Genomic DNA, 17,203 nt, shown 5'->3' on the forward strand with positions numbered 1-17,203 from the left:
AATGGACATGGATCTGTCAAGATTCATTTTTAATATAATAACCTTGGCAAAGATCTACTTTGCCACAGCACTACAATTCATTAAAAGTATATTACTTTATGCAAAAAAATGAAATTAATGTTTCAGTTTCTTGAACATCTTTGTAAATAGACATGCATCAATCACCAAAATATATAAATCATGGAATTATTTTATTGTACTATAATTATTAATGTAAAGCACATAATTGTATACAAAGTTATAAAATATGGTGCTAATAAATTCTATTAACTTAACAAAATTGTTTTAATGCTTTTGGCAATAAAAGTTCATTTTCTGTTGGTATACAGTATAAATTTATGCTATGTTTATGCTGTGTGAACACATTCTCAAATTAAAATATAATTTATGCTTGAAAGTTTAAAGGAAACACACATCACAAAGTTATATCATTACATTAAGTCCCATTTTGAATTGCTTGCCATCTAGCTGGGAATTTGTAATGAAATGAGAAATCATCATGCCATTTCATTAGTAAATAATAAAGTATATAGAGAACATTATATTAATTTCATAACATTTCTATTATATGTATAATATCTCTATTTTTAAGCTCATCCTTTGTTCTTAAAAATCAATCCTAAAAAATGAATGCCCTAAAGTATTTATGGGCATAAAATCTTTTGCAAAGTAAGTAAAAAAATTTTAACATAAGTATTCTGAATTCAAAAATCAATTCTTGGGGCCTCCCTGGTGGTGCAAGGGGTTATGTTGCAGCTTCATAGTGCTATCTACAGCCGTGGCAGCACTGCATGTATTCCATCCACGACCGGCCAGGGAGCTAACCCACATGGCACAGCAGACCTGTCCTGTCTCTCCTGTTGCTCCCCTCAGCAGTGTATTTCAGTAGATCCACCTGTTCTACTCCCCACTATGTCTCTGGTGAATCCGCTCACTTCCCACACCTCTGGCCTGTACCCCATCTCTTGCAAGCATAAACAAATATATTTTTCAAAAAATCCACTCTTATCTTTAAACCTGTAGTAGCATATAGGTAACATATTCTTTGGAAATAAACTGGTTTGTGTTTGGAATTGGAAACACTCATTTTTGACATTTGGATATATAATAATAATGCATTATTATTATCTTGTCTTGGTTATAAACATAAACCTAATAACTAAGCATCTGACCATAAGTAATGTGTTGCTGTGCATAGTAACATAATTGGTGATCTTGTATTTTAGATTTGACTTAATATATCCTTACATATTTTAAAATAAATATTAAAAATATAGTATAATTTAATGATTCACAACTGGTTCTGATTATTTATATCACTACTATTTTAAAGATTCCTAGGTTGATTCTTTTATTTATTTAATTACTTATTTTAAAAGATTTAATTATTTATTTATACAAGCACTGGGTACAGTCAGAAGCATGGGAGGGTGAGAGAATTCACTAGAGCCAAAGCTGGAAGCAGAGCAGGCTGGCCTGACGAAATACACTGCTGAGGGGAGTAGGGAGCGCAGCAAGAGAGGTTTGCGCTCCATGTGGGACCCTCACCGGTGGCCAGGGATGGAACCGGCACTGCAGAGGCTGCAGGCAGCTTCGCAGCCCAGTGCTCAACTGCTGCGCCACCAGGGGAGGCCCCTAGGTTGATTCTTAAGTGTAGCAAGACCCTGTAGAGTAGAAAAATTTTCACTATGGAAAAAGAGCACAAATGTGTTCTTATCCAAGTTTCATCACTTATTTACCAAATATTGAACCTCACTGGACCTCAGTGATTTCATCTATAAAGTTAAGATAATGATACCTACATCATTAGAAAAAATTGTAAGAATTAAATGTAAATAATAGAGAAAATTGTCATTTGTTGACCAAAACAATTTATTACCATCTTCTTTACTATGTTTCAAATAGCAAAGCACTAACACTAACAAGGTATTACATATAAAAGAACAGGATATATTCCTTTCAAAAATCTCAAAGATGTTTGTTCTAATTTCCTCTCCCATAGAGAATAAAAGTATGGCAAGCTACTGCCAATTAAGGATCTACATTTCTGAAATATTTTATCTTTAAGATACAAGAATATGATTTTGATGACTGCATTTTCTAAGTAATAATAATGATCTGTTAAAGGAAAAAATAATTTAATGGATATTTCTGGATGCTGAGATTATAGATCTTGAGTCATATTTAATGCATGGATTGTAGTTTTCAGAGGACCATGTCATTAACGATAGGGAAATAGTAGTAGTTAGAGCATGGATTTCATTCAGACTCTTCCTAAAAATAGATTGAGTTATTATTTCCTTTCCTAAATTTTATATGCTAGCTACTTGGAAATATTTATTAAATTTAATTCAAATATTGAGAACTTTACAAGAATTTTTCCCTACTGAATAAAAAAGTCCATTAGAGTATTTGTTAAACACTATGGGGCTGTGCCTTGATATAGGATTTATACGTATTTTCTTAAATTTAATAGCAGAATTATAAATTAGACCATCTAAGAGCTCAATTAGTACAATGTGTAAAATGAGATGTAGAAAATAAAACTAACTTATCCAAGATAACATGGTAAGTAGCAGAGCTAATATAGAAAAACTAATGTTTAACACTCTGTTGAGTTCTTTTTACACAAAAGGGGTTATTTAATAAAATTCAGTTTTTACAGCTTATCAACTGTCACTTAGGAAAGACATGAAATAATTTGTTTTTAATAAGTGGGATTGAAGCAACAGCTACCTTTTTCAGTTTTCTCAACAAAATGCCTACATTGGGCTCAGTCCACTTTTTCTTTCTTTTTGCATATACAAAAGGGCAGATTTATTATTACAAAAAAAAAAAAAAGGGAAGGGAGAAGAACATACTTGCACTGACACAGAGGGCAGGAAGTGCTGCCTCTGAAAGGGACAGGTTTGTTAAGAGACACCTCCATAGTTACAGGTGAGCAATATCGGGAGTAGAGCTGCTCACTTCATTTTTTTCAGTGTTTTATTCTAAAACTTACATTTTTAAAGATTTATTTATTTATGTATACAAGAGCTGGGGTACAGGCCAGAGGTGCGGGGGTGGGGGGGTGAATGGATTCATCAGAGTGAGGAGCAGAACAGGTGGATCTACTGAAATACACTGATGAGGGGAGACAGGAGAGGTCTGTTGCGCCATGTGGGTTAACTCCCTGGCCAGGGACTAAACTCATGCTGCAGTGGCTGCAGATAGCTTCATAGCCTGAGACTTAATCCCTTGCACCACCAGGGAGGTCCCCTAAACTTATATGTATATATATATATATATAAAATAAAGATTTTATTTATCTTTACACAAGAAACAGGGTACAGGCCAGATGATGTGCGGGACGGTGAGAGAATTCACCAGAGACAGAGTGGGGAATAGAACAGGCAGACTGACGACATTCACTGCTGAGGGGAGCAGCGGGCGCAACAGGAGAGGTCTGCATCGCCATGTGGGATTCTCACCAGCCGGCGGTGATCAAACCTGCGCTCAGAGGCTGAGGATAGCTTCACAATGCGGCGCTCTACCACCTGTGCCACCAGGGACGTCCGTCTTTTATTTTTTAGGATCAAAAACTTTGTGTAAAAATTTTCCTTCATTTTCACAATTTTCTTCATTTTCATAATTTTCTTCACTTTCATAATTTTCAGGAAGACTTATCACAAATTATCCCAAGTAAGACACTGATATTTAAGGAAACTTAGGAGCTATGCCATGCCTTTTTCTCTAACCTATTCACATTCAAATAACTACCAGTCAGACTGGAGATGTTGTCCTTTATATCAAATATACGTTATCTCATGCTTCCATTTAGTCCATTTCATTCACATTATGCTTCAACCTGCTTTTCTTTGGGCTGAATAATTTGTATGCTTAATGCTACCTGTGAGGACGCATTTCCATTGTTTTCTATTCTATTACTGACTACATTTTTAGAAACATACCCACAAATACATTTGCCAATTATCCACTTGAAGTTGTAGGAAAGCAACTGTACACTATTTTTTTTTTTTAAGATTTATTTATGCAAGCACTGGGTACAGTCAGAAGCACGGGAGGGTGAGAGAATTCACCAGAGCCAGAACGGGGAACAGAACAGGCAGACCTATGAAATACACTGCTGAGGGGAGCAGTGGGAGGGGCAGGAGAGGTTTGCGTGCCATGTGGGACACTTGCCAGTGGCCAGGGATCAAACCGGTGCTGCAGAGGCTGTGGGCAGCTTCGCAGCCCAGTGCTCAACCACTGTACCACCAGGGGAGGCCCACAACTGTACACTCTTGAAGCATACAATGAAAGAATTCTCTTCTACCAAATTATGTTCTTTCGATTAAGAGAATAGATATGATCGACTACCTTCATCACTGCAAACTAGTCTAAGTGTTACAACATCTTTAAAAAGCGCACAATAATTTAAAGGGAAAAGAAATAAAAGATTGTTTTTGTTTTATCTGTGCCATAAATTTCTGCCTGTGTCAGGAGCCACCACAGTTAATTTTCACTTTCTTGTCTGAAAATGAAACCAGGTATGTATTTTTCAGTGAATGAGGTTTTCAGTATAATTCTTTAAGAGTTGTTGGAAGGCAGTAATAGGGTAATTGTTATCCCTTTATTTAAATAATATAAACAATTTTAACAGATGAATTTTGAGAATTTAGAAGCCAAACAAATTTTGCCTCAGTTACTTAAATTGCCATTATGCTTATTAATTCTAAAAAGTAGCAAAAATATCTGTTCAGTTTACTGAATATCAATGAAGTGTTTTACATGCATTTATATTTAAAATCCATTTATATTTAAAATCCTCATCTTAAAACTGTAAGGAAGAATTAATGTACTACTTGCATAAGAAAGATTAGAGATACTGAGATTACAAACCATTTAAAAGTTTGCATCATTGAAGAGATGTAATTTGAAGGGAGTTCATTCATATACTGTAACTGGTTAAATATCCATTTCTTCTTTAACTCAACACTTTTGTGACTGTTTTAAAATTTATCTAAAATCTATTTTAAAATGAGGTCAGAAATAAAATATTAATTTACTTTTCATAAATATTGTGATTTAAAATCAAACATTACTAATGTTCTCATTTTACATTTTAATATGGCCCTTAAAAATTGGTAGGTTTGATTGTATGCCCTGTATAATTTGCATGAATTATATGACTATGTGGTTGTTAGATGAAGCAACTTTGATAGTGTCATATACTGATTTAGTATAGCCTTACAATACATTTTCCTTAATATCTTCAGTGATTTCAGTGTTTATTCTTTAAAGCTGAAATTTGGATATTTTGAAGTACTCATTTCACCATGTATAGCTAAAATCCAAGCAAGTGCAATAATTTTTTCCAAATATTTTATTATTAAAAATGTAAGAAATAACTAAAAGCTGAAAGAATTATGTGGCGCACAAATACATATTCATTCCTAATTCTAGAATAAAAATTCTTCTCTATTTTCTGCTTCATATAAATATATATGTATATATTTATTATCCTTCTCTCTATCAATCTGTCTTCATTCTGATGTGTCAAAAGTGAATTCAGATTCAATATATACTATCCTTACACATTTCAGTAGGCATATCATTATCTAGGGTTCAATATTTGTTTATAGCTATTTAAAATTTTTATACAGTGAAATGTATGTATCTTTATATACACATGTGTGTGTTAGACAAACAGTTAAATTTGGTTTATGAAAATGTATGTAAATGTATCTTTACATACATTTATGTGTAACAGTCAAATAGCTAAATTATAATTAAAAATCAGGACAGTAAAAGTAATTAGTTAAGAATATCTATTATGAATAGATTTAGAAAGGTGATTTTTTAAATGTTCAAATACTGAATAAAGTGCTAATGTTAAAGTAATGACTACAGAGAGAACGCTTGTGGGATAATAAATAAATAAATAAAATATAATGTATATATTGATTTAAAAATCTACAAGGACATATGAATGATAATTGAGATATTAAATATCAATAATAACAATAATAGCTCAATAATAACTATTGAGACTATAATAGCTTGGAAAAACTGTGATACTGTGGAGTAGTAATGATCTTCCTGAAAAAAATCAATTACGGGCCTCCCTGGTAGCATAAGGGTTAAATCTCAGTCCTATCATTACTATGGCCTGAGTTCAATCCCAAGCCAGGGAGCTGACCCACATGGCGCAACAGACCTCTCCTGTCTCACCCACTACTCCCCTCAGCAGTGTATTTCAGTCAGTTTGCCTGTTCTTCTCCCTACTCTGTCTCTGGTGAATCCTCTCACCCTTGTACCCCTCAACTCTGGCTTACATCCCAGTTGTTCTATGCATAAATAAATAAGTCTTTAAAAATCAGCTACAGAATTTATTTTAGTAAACACTATCTTCTTTGCATGTGTTCACTTATCTTAATTTTGTGAATTAGGTACAAATTTTATCCCCAGAGGAAAAGAAAAGTTACTTATTTTACATGGCAGAATTGAGTTTCATATTCATAAAGTCCTATCCAGAAATCAGAAATCAAATGTCATTAGGGCAGTATGTCTTTTGACTAATTTATGTGACTTGGGTGGTGTTAACATGTTAGGTGCAACAAGGGAATGATTCCTGGAAATTGTTTATGTTGGAATTAATTTACAAAACTGCTGTGATTCAACCAATTTCATTATAACATTAATTCAAGAATAGGTCCTCATTGTCAACCGAAGCTCTGGAAAAAGGTACATCACAGCTTCCATTAATTTGAGAATAATGATCATGACAGAAGGATTGCACATATAACCTGTTGCTATATTCCTGAAACTACAGAGGCAAGAACATATAAAGGCAAATATCATTTATGCTTACATATGATACATATGACAAGAAATTATTTTATATGACTATTTGGTCTCAAATTATATAAGATTGTATAACTAAAGTTGGCACCACATTTTCTAAAATTTCTAATTTGTAAAGTGCTATGAAGGATCGAACTCAGTGGGAATATACTAAATTATATGTTTCCTGAAGAATTTATCTTCTATGAGAAAATTTAAAACTTAATTGAATCTTTATTTTTTTTTAAGTTTTTTTTTTTAATTTGTTTATTTATTTATACAAGTACTGGGTACAGTCAGAAGCGCGGGAGGGGGCCTCCCAGGTGGCGCAGCGGTTGAGCATTGGGTTGAGAAGCTGCCCGCGGCCTCTGCGGCGCCGGTTCGATCTCCGGTGCTCCCCGGCCACCCGAGGAGGGTCCCGCATGGCGCGCAGACCTCTCCTGCCGCCCGCTGCTCCCCTCAGCAGTGTGCTTCAGTCCTTCTGCCTGCTCTGCTCCCCGCTCTGGCTCTGGTGAATTCTCTCACCCTCCCGTGCTTCTGACTGTACCCATTGCTTGTATAAACAAAAAAAACAAACAAACAAATAAATAAATAAATAAATACAATATGCCTCTATTAAAAAAAAATTTAAAAAAAATAAAAAAAATAAAAAAAATAAATTTAAAAAAAAAAAAAAAAAAAAAAAAGAAGCGCGGGAGGGTGAGAGAATTCACCAGAGCCAGAGCGGGGAGCAGAGCAGGCAGAAGGACCGAAGCACACTGCTGAGGGGAGCAGCGGGCGGCTGGAGAAGTCTGAGCTCCATGTGGGACCCTCCTCCGGTGGGCAGGGAGCAGCCGGGGATCGAACCTGTGCTGCAGAGGCTGCGGGTAGCTTTGCAACCCAGCGCTCAACCGCTGCGCCACCAAGGAGGCCCTTATTGACTCTTTAAATATACAATTTTAATCTACATTTTTTTTTCAGGAATTCTGACTGTAACATTACAGAGAATTACGTGCATAAATACAATTGATACCTGCTGCTAATTGAATAATATTACTGTAAATTTCAGAAGGAGAAAAACTAACTGCTTGACAGTAGTCATTGTATAACTCAGCTGGGAGTTAATCCAAATTCAGGCAATAGTGAGCCAGTTACTTTGCTCTATTCACAATCCACTGGCTTATATAGTTGAGAGCAAACAAATTATATATATATATATATATATATATATATATATATATATATTTACTTTATAAATAATCCAGTATGGTTTCAGTTACAAGGTACTTTACTTCCTGACATTTCCGTCAATGTTCAATTTTTTTTAAGCTTTATTCATTTATGCATACAAGAACTAGGTTATAGGTTTGGGGGGTGAGAGGATTTATTAGAGACGGGGGGGGGACAGAATAGGTGGATCCACTGAAATACACTGCTGAGGGAAGCAGGGGTGAGACAGGAGAACTCTGCTGCACCATGTGGATTAGCTCCCTGGCAGGATGGAACTAGCGCTTCAATAGTTGCTGATAGCTTCATAGTGCTGATTCTTAACGTTACCCTTGTGCCACCAGAGAAGCCACTCAATGTTGAAATATTTTCCGAGTTTCCTCCATTTTAAAATTTTGCTCAAACATTCCAAAAGTAGATTTGGCAACAAACAAAAAGTCAGAGAATTGAAATAGAAACTAGCTTTCTATTCTTGGTTACATATGAAAATTTTTGTTTTAATTGTATTTTATATATTTTTTTTTAATTCAATGCAATGAGGCAATTCTCCCAATACAGACAGAGGAAAGAGACAGATAACTAATTTTAGCTTTTAGCTTTTATGTTTCTTTGGTTGTGGTGGATTAGCAGAAGTTAGTTTTGTTTTTTGTTTTTTGTTTTTTTTTCTGAAAGTGGCCAGATAGTAAGCATGTTCTACTTTGCAGTTTTGCAGCCATGCAGTCTTTGTCAAAGCTATCCAAAACTGCATTTATAATAGGGAAAACAGCCAAACAGTGGATCTGTGTTTCAATAAATCTTTATTATAAAAACAGGTAGCAAGATATATTTGACGCAGATTCCATCATTCTCTAACTCCTAGATAATACTAATGCCTCTACTCAGGAAAAGTAGCAACGTCTGATCAATAAGCAAACCCATATGGAGACCTCACAAGTCACCAAAATACACTTGAGAAGTCAAGAAACTAGAAAACTCTATTCCAGAAATAAACAGTAACTCAGAAAGGTAAATGTTACATTTCATGCACTTATGTCACTGACTTAAGTTAATATGTATTTAATCTCTGCATTGGTTTCTTGGCGCACACAGTGTAGACCCTTTGTAATCTCCCAGATAATAACTGTCTTTTTGATTATTAAGGTGGCTGAGAATTCTGCATAGCCTCAATTTAGGGGTCAGTTTCCAGAGGAATCAATCATGTGATTAGAAGTTTGGAATTCTCAACTTCCATGAAAGGAAACGGCTGGGAGATTCACCCATGGTCAATTATTTAATCAATCTTGCTATGTAATAAAAACCTAGCTAAGGAATTTGAAAGTCCCTGGGTCAGTGAATACATGAAGGTACTAGGAGAGTGACATTCCTAGGATGGTCATGGAAATTCAATGTTCCTCCTTGATACTTTGCCCTATGCCAAGTTCCTGAGTTAAATTCTATATTAACTAGTATATACTAAATAATCTGTGAGCTGTTCTAGAATATCATCAAACATAAAGCAGGAATTGTGGGAACCTCCAATATATAGCCTAACTAACAAAAAACACAGGTGACAATTTACAATAGAGCAGTCTTATGAAATTGAGCCCACAGCGTGTGAGAACAGGTACATAATGTTAGAATAAAATTGGACTGTAAGACGCAGGGTTGGCGATTGCAGAGAACTGGGAAATTGGTTGGTATGGAGAAAACCTCCACAAATCTGCTGTCAGAAGTGTTGAGTGTAGTGGTACTAGAAAGTAGAGGATGAAATAGAATTTGTTCCTTTAGAGTCAACTTGAAAGTAAAACCTAAGACATTGAACAGAAAGTTGTGGCCATGAGTGAGAGATTTTAAACAGTTTTCAACAGTGAGAGTGGTTTAAGAAAATAATATTGAGGGCCTCCCCGGTGGCGCAGCAGATGAGCGCTGGGTTGTGAAGCTGCCCGCAGCCTCTGCGATGCTGGTTCGATCCCCAGCTGCGGGCAAGGGTCGCGCATGACGCGACAGACCTCTCCTGCTGCCCGCTGCTCCCCTCAGTAGTGTACTTGGGTCCTTCTGCCTGTTCTGCTCCCTGATCTGGCTCTGGTGAATTCTCTCACCCTCCCGCATTTCTGACTGTAATCAGTGCTTGTATAAATAAATAAATCTTAAAAAAAAAAAAAAACATTGAAATTCAGATTTCCTAAAGGGAAAAGTCCTGGTGAAAGTTCTGGTTTTCCTCTCATTGTTAACCCCACAAACTTCCCCATGACTAACATCCATCTCAGAAACACTCTAGTCACTGACTGGTCTGATATAAAATGGCTATATAATAACTACCTGCAAAAGTGAATCCTTTATTTATTTATTTATTTGTTCGTTTATCTATCTATCTATTCATTTATTTATTTATTTATTTATTCATACAAGAGCTGGGGTACAGGCCAGAGATGTGGGGGGTGAGAGGATTCACCAGAGACAGAGTGGGGAACAGAAAAGGCAGACTGACTGAAATACACTGCTGAGGGGAGCAGTAGGGGAGACAGGAGAGATCTGCTGTGCTTTGTGAGTCACCTCCCTGGCTGGGGATTGAACTTGTGCTGCAGTGGCTGTGGATTGCTTCATAGGTTGAGTCTTAACCCCTTGCACCACAAGGGAGGCCCAAAAGTGAATCCTTTTTAAAGGAAGTTGATGAGGCCCAGAGCCTCAAGTTACTGTGACATTTATTAAAGATTAATAGCTCTATCAGGAAAATTAACAAAATAATTAAATAATTAAATAATAATTAAATAAAAATGTTAGATAATAAAAGCTTACTCACAGATATAAAGATTAAGAATTACAACATACTTTAATACAATTGTGACTAATATGTTTAAGAAATCACATGATGAGATAAAAATTTTGATGAAAATTAAAATTATGATATCAAATCAAATGGATGATAATATATAATAATTGAAATTTAGTATCATTACATGGGGTTACCAGTAATTTAATACAACTGAAGAGATGAATAGCTGAGTGAAATATGGGTCAGATGAAAATATTTAGAATGAAACATGGAAAGGATTGATGATAGATAAATAGGCAAAAAGGAAAAGAGCTATATGGAATATAGTGAAACATCAATATATGTGTATATCACTACAGTCCTAGAAATAAATAAGAGAGGAAACAGGCTAAAGCTACAGCTGAAGACATACTGAATCAGATGTTTTCAATCTAACCACAGATTTTAAAGATAATAGATAAAGATTTTTATCTTTAAAAAGATTCATCAAACTACAAAAGCCAAATAAAAAGAAAGGGTAAAGGAATCAGATAAAATATTATTATCTTCCAAAAAACAATACTATGTCTCTACAAAAATGGAAGCCAAAAAATTAAAATGCTAGAAATAAAAAAACAACTGCAATTACATAATTTTGTATTCAATAAAATATGGTTAGGATATAAATGGGAAAGGCATTTTAAGGAAAAAGAATATGAGGCAGTCATAAATAGAAGGAATTATTCACTGGCATAGCCATACTAAAATAAATATTAAGGAAATTCTTCATGGATTAGGACAATAAACTCAGAAAAAAACATAAAAATGTAGGCATGTATGATGTATAATAACAGTAAACATCTCGGTAACTCAATAAATTTTAAAGATTTGATAATGTACTATGGCTAGATATAGATTTTATATGCATGACTTAATATATAACTGAAAATTAAATGAAATTAAAATATCCATTTTAACATTTTAAAGTCCTAACATCAGCAGAAATTATGTAATTATTCATTTAATTTAGGTTTTCTTTAAGTCAGAATGTTGTAATATCTGGCACAACTACTAAAAGGATAATTTTAAAATATTGTCTAACAAACTAATAAAAGAGGAAATGGGATGATTTGAAATAATTACTGAAAAGGGAAACAAAAGGGAATATAAAATAAACGAGATGGACAAATGTTAAAATCATAAATTTCAAACAAATAACTCAAATGTTATATTAAACAAAACAAAATAGTCTTCATTTGAAATTAAGGATTTAAAAATTTTTACTTTAAGGGTAAAAGTCTACTATATTCTATTAACTAAGGACACATGCAAAATACAACGCAGAAATATTTAAAAGAATAAAAGACACATATCACTCAAATACTGACCAATAGCAACAGTACGGTATTACTGATGTTATACTGAGTAGACTTAACATGAAAGGTTTACTATAAATTAAATATATATTTAGAGTGGTTATAAATTGATCAATCTATCCAGTAATATGGTCTCAAAGTGTAAAACAAAAATTGACAAAATACAAAAAGGTAATCAAAAAATTCAGTTATTGTTGAACTTTCTGAAACACCTTCCTCAGAAACTTAAAGGATATGCTTAGGAAAACAAATTGTCAAGGTCATAGTGATATTTCATACATTTATACATTTACACATCAAAGGAGTTTTTTAAAATCTATTTGTAGAACAAAAATTTTAAAAACTATTAAACATAAAGATCTTGAATAGCAATGTACAAACAACTGAGTATCTTTTTCTCTTTCTTGGGAGACAGAGGAAGTAGAGAGGTATGCCAAACAATGTGAGGGTAATGAAAATATAAAAAAGAATAAATAATTGGTGGTGGGAATTTTACAGGGATTACACAATTATGTAAAAGATAAAAATAAATAAATAAAATAACTAAAGCAAGTTATTTTAGATGCGTGAGGCAGATTGTTAATAAAAGGAAAGACGGAGGATATTATATTATTAGGCATAATCTCTTAGATTGAATTGTGATATGCATTCTGAAGATTTTTACTCTTCTATGCTTTAGCTTTTATGGATTTAAGTTATATTATTTTAAAAGATGCCCAAAGATGTCAGATAATAGAACATTAATATGACTCAGTTTAGCACCTAGCATTTAATCTTCCCTTCCCATGTTATTAAAATTTTGAATAAATGGCCACATATATATTTACTGAGGCTTTAACTTGGCATCTTGCAAAGTTTTAAAGATATTCTTAATATTGTCTAAGTAAGGACCATGAAAACTTTTAAGTGGAAACTATAAAGAAACAATGTACTATATGAGCAGGACCAATTTTTGTAAACAGTGGATATCCTCAGAAAGATTTATTTATTTATTTATTTATTTATTTATTTATTTATTTTATTTTATTTTTTTTCTCAGAAAGATTTAGGTCAGACTAGATCAGATGTGAATTTTCCATATATAACTGTTTCACAACTGCTCTCCAAATACTAAAGAAAGAGAGGACAGTTTTGTTGTTATAGGATACACAAGGGGAATGTTAAAAATGGCATGTTTTGGTTTTAATACAAAAGAAAAGAGAATAAGAACTTTCTAAAGTGCTGTTTTAGCATTCAACAAATAGCTATAAAAATCCAAGAAACTATTCAACTGCTGTCTTCATAATAATCCACAAAACACACCATAAAATATACTGTATAGATTTGTTCACAAAATGAATCTTTTGCCTTCTTAAATCAGTATTTATTAAAGCAAGACTCATTAAACAAGTAACTTTTTGATTAATTTAATTTAAATTAAATTTAGAAATTTTAATTAAAGTCAAGTAATATTTTATAATATAGTTGATGTGATGATCAAATTATAAAACATTATGATTATTCATAACTGAGATAAATTGAAAATTACTGCATTATTTTTGTACCTGTTGGATCTGACACAAGTAATACAAAACTAATATTCATAGCATTTTGTTATCAAACATCACCAGGTAAGAGTTAAAATACATTGTTTTTTCTATAGTGATTTTAATATCATCTATAAGCACAGCACAGCATATATGGAATCTAACTCATTTGAAAATATAAACAATTAGCAGAATGATATACATTTCAATACCCCAAATTGGCATCTAACACTATTTCATTATAAATTGTTGCTCCTTTGTCTACTAAAATTAATTGAAATTTTGGTAGACAAGAACAACCTCAATTTTCATTTTCTTCCTCCTTTCTACCCTCACCCATCAGGGGAAAATCTACAACATGACCAGAACAACCACCATTCTAAATCTCTTTCTCTGGCAAGAGCACCGTACTCAATCTTATATTTCCTAGTTCTCTGTTGCAATAGATTTCCAAAGAAATTGAAACTGTATGTGACTCCAATAAAGAAGTGACTACAATAGCTCTACAAACTGAAGCATGATTTGACATGTGAGAAGAGTTAAATTAATGTTTTTTTTTAAGATTTATTTATTTATTCATACAAGAACTGGGGTAAAGGCCAGAAGTGCAAAGACAAGCGTGGGGAGCAGAACATGCTGATTGACTGAAATACACTGCTGAGGAGAGCAGCAGGGGAGTCAGGAGTGGTCTGCTGCGCAATGTGGGCAGCTCCCTGCCTGGTCTGGGACTGAACTTGTTCAAAGTAGGATTCTCGTCGGCTGACAAGGATCGAACCTGTGCTGCAGTGGCTGCAGACAGCTTCACAGTCTGTGTTTTAACCCCCTGCGCCACCAGGGAAGCCTCAATGAATGGTTTTTGAATAAATGAATAAACAAATAGAAAAACCTCAAAACGGAATGTAGTTTCTATTAAAGAAAAGGTATATGCAGATTTCTAAAAATTAACAATATGCAAATATGTAGTAAGGCATTTTTAGAAATGATTCAATCCATAATTAGAAATAAGCAATGCATATTTAAAAAGGACATATGTCAATTTAAATATATATAATATTCAAATATTAAATATGTTTCACAGAAGATATCTAGAGGGCCTCCCTGGTGGCGCAGGCGGTTGAGCACCACTCTGTGAAGCTGTCTGCAGCCTCTGCAGCACAGGTTCGATCCTTGTCTGCGGGCGAGAAACCACATGACGAAGTAGACCTCTCCTGTCTCACCCACTGCTCCCCTCAGCAATATGTTTCTTCCGCCTGTCTGTTCTGTTCCCCGCTCTGTCTCTGATGAATCCTCTCACCCTCCCATGCATATAGCCTGTACCCCGTTTCTTGTATAAAAATAAATAAATCTTAAAAAAGAAGTCTATAAAAAACAAATATAGGGCCTCCCCGGTGGCGCAGCGGTTGAGCGCTGGGTTGCGAAGCTGACCGCGGCCTCTGCAGCGCCTGTTCGATCCCCGGCTGCTCCCTGGCCACCGGAGGAGGGTCCCACATGGCGCGCAGACCTCTCCTGCCGCCAGCTGCTCCCCTCAGCAGTGTACTTCTGTCCTTCTGCCTGCTCTGCTCCCCACTCTGGCTCTGGTGAATTCTCCCACCCTCCCGTGCTTCTGACTGTACCCAGTGCATGTATAAACAAAAAACAAACAAATAAATAAATAAAAGCATGCCTCTATAAAAAAAAAAAATTCTTAAAAAAAAACAAATATATAAATATTAGAGTATAACAAATAAAATGAGCTACAAAATATTGAAAAAAAAAAAAAAGAATATAGGGTCTCCCCAGTGGCACAGCAGGTTTAGCACAGCCCTGTGAAACTGTTTGCAACCTGTGCAGCGCGGCTTCAATTCCCAGCTGGCCAGGGAAATACCCACATGGCAGACTTCTCCTGTCTTACCTGCTGCTCCCCTCAGCATGTTTTCAGTCTGTCTGCCTGTTCTGCTCCCAGCTCTGTCTCTGGTGAATTTTATTACCCTCCTACACCTCTGGCCTATACCCTAGTTCTTGTATAAATAAATGAATCTTAAAAAAAAAAAAAAAAAGACCTCCCTGGTGTCACAAGGGGTTAAAATGCAACCTATGAAGTTATCTGCATCCACTGCAGTATAAGTTCAATCCCCGGCCAGAGAGATACCCACATGGTGCAGCAGACCTCTCCTGTCTCATCAGCTGCTCCCCTCAGCACTGTATTTCAGTCAATCTTCCTGTTCTGTTCCCCACCCTGTCTCTGGGGAATCACCTCACCCCCCACACCTTTGGCCTGTACTCCAGTTCTTTATGCATAAATAAATAAATCTTAAAAAATATACAATTATTTAAAAATTTCAAGTAAATTCAAGTAATATTTTTTATAATGTAGTTTCTGGAAAATTATAAAGCATTAGTTATTTAATTAAGTAAACTACTCTCAATAATAGCCACATGGAATTAATTAAATATTATTAAGTAGAGCATCCTAGTGAATTACATAATCTGATTTCAATTTTACATTATAATACAACAAAAGTGAAGCTATCCTACAGTCTTCCGTGATACAAGTTGACTAATGTCTTGAAGATGAATATATGTCCAAGTAAATGTTGTATTATAATACTCTACAAATTTCAAAATGGGAAAAATTATTTATGGAAGGTAGAGCATCAAGAGCTCTCAAATGGGTCTTGCTGGTGGTGCAAGGGGTAAAGACACAACACAATGAAGCTATCCGAAGCCACAGAAGCACTAGTTCAATCCCAGCCAGGAAGGTGACCCACATGGCATGGTGCAGCAAACCTCTGTTCACACACACACACACACACACACACACACAAACTAGTTGAAAGACTTGCCATGCATGCAAAGAGATCACTAATTCTTTACCTCCAGATTTCCCTTCCTGCCCATATTTTCAGTAGAAAACTACTGATGAAACTCATAGATGTGTCATTCTAGTACTATTTTTACAATCACATGGAAATAGTTTATAAAGAATATCACAAAACTTTAGTATTATCCTATGACTGCAGTATCACCCCTATATGTAAAAATTCTATTTCCGAAGGTTTTAATTTACATTTATTTAAAAGTAAATTTTCTTAAAAACTAATAGTTTTAAAATTCATATGCAGGGCCTCCCCGGTGGCGCAGTGGTTGAGCGCTGGGTTGCGAAGCTGCCCGCGGCCTCTGCGGCGCCGGTTCGATCCCCGGCTGCTCCCAGGCCACTGGAGGAGGGTCCCACATGGCGCGCAGACCTCTCCTGCCGCCCGCTGCTCCCCTCAGCAGTGTACTTCGGTCCTTCTGTCTGCTCTGCTCCCCGCTCTGGCTCTGGTGAATTCTCTCACCCTCCCGCGCTTCTGACTGTACCCAGTGCATGTATAAAAACAAAAAACAAGCAAACAAACCAGCAAACAAATAAAGCATGCCTCTATAAAAAAATAAATAAATAAATAAATAAATAAATAAATAAAATTCATATGCAAATTTTTGCTATTGGAAGAAAACTGGGCATTTGAACTTTGAAGAAAAGTGAACAATCAGGTTTTATCCAATAAATAAATTAGCATGAC

At 34.9% G+C, this 17,203-nt stretch overlaps 1 protein-coding gene across 2 annotated transcripts in view; it reads right to left on the minus strand.

Annotated features, from left to right (window-relative positions):
- CCSER1 (coiled-coil serine rich protein 1) overlaps positions 1-17,203 on the minus strand; it is a gene marked incomplete at both ends in the record, with an annotated part of 1,131,842 nt that overhangs the window by 787,160 nt on the left and 327,479 nt on the right. The window lies entirely within an intron of this gene.

Source organism: Talpa europaea (assembly GCF_964194135.1).
Source record: "Talpa europaea genome assembly, chromosome: 5".
Taxonomy (NCBI): Eukaryota; Metazoa; Chordata; class Mammalia; order Eulipotyphla; family Talpidae; genus Talpa; species Talpa europaea.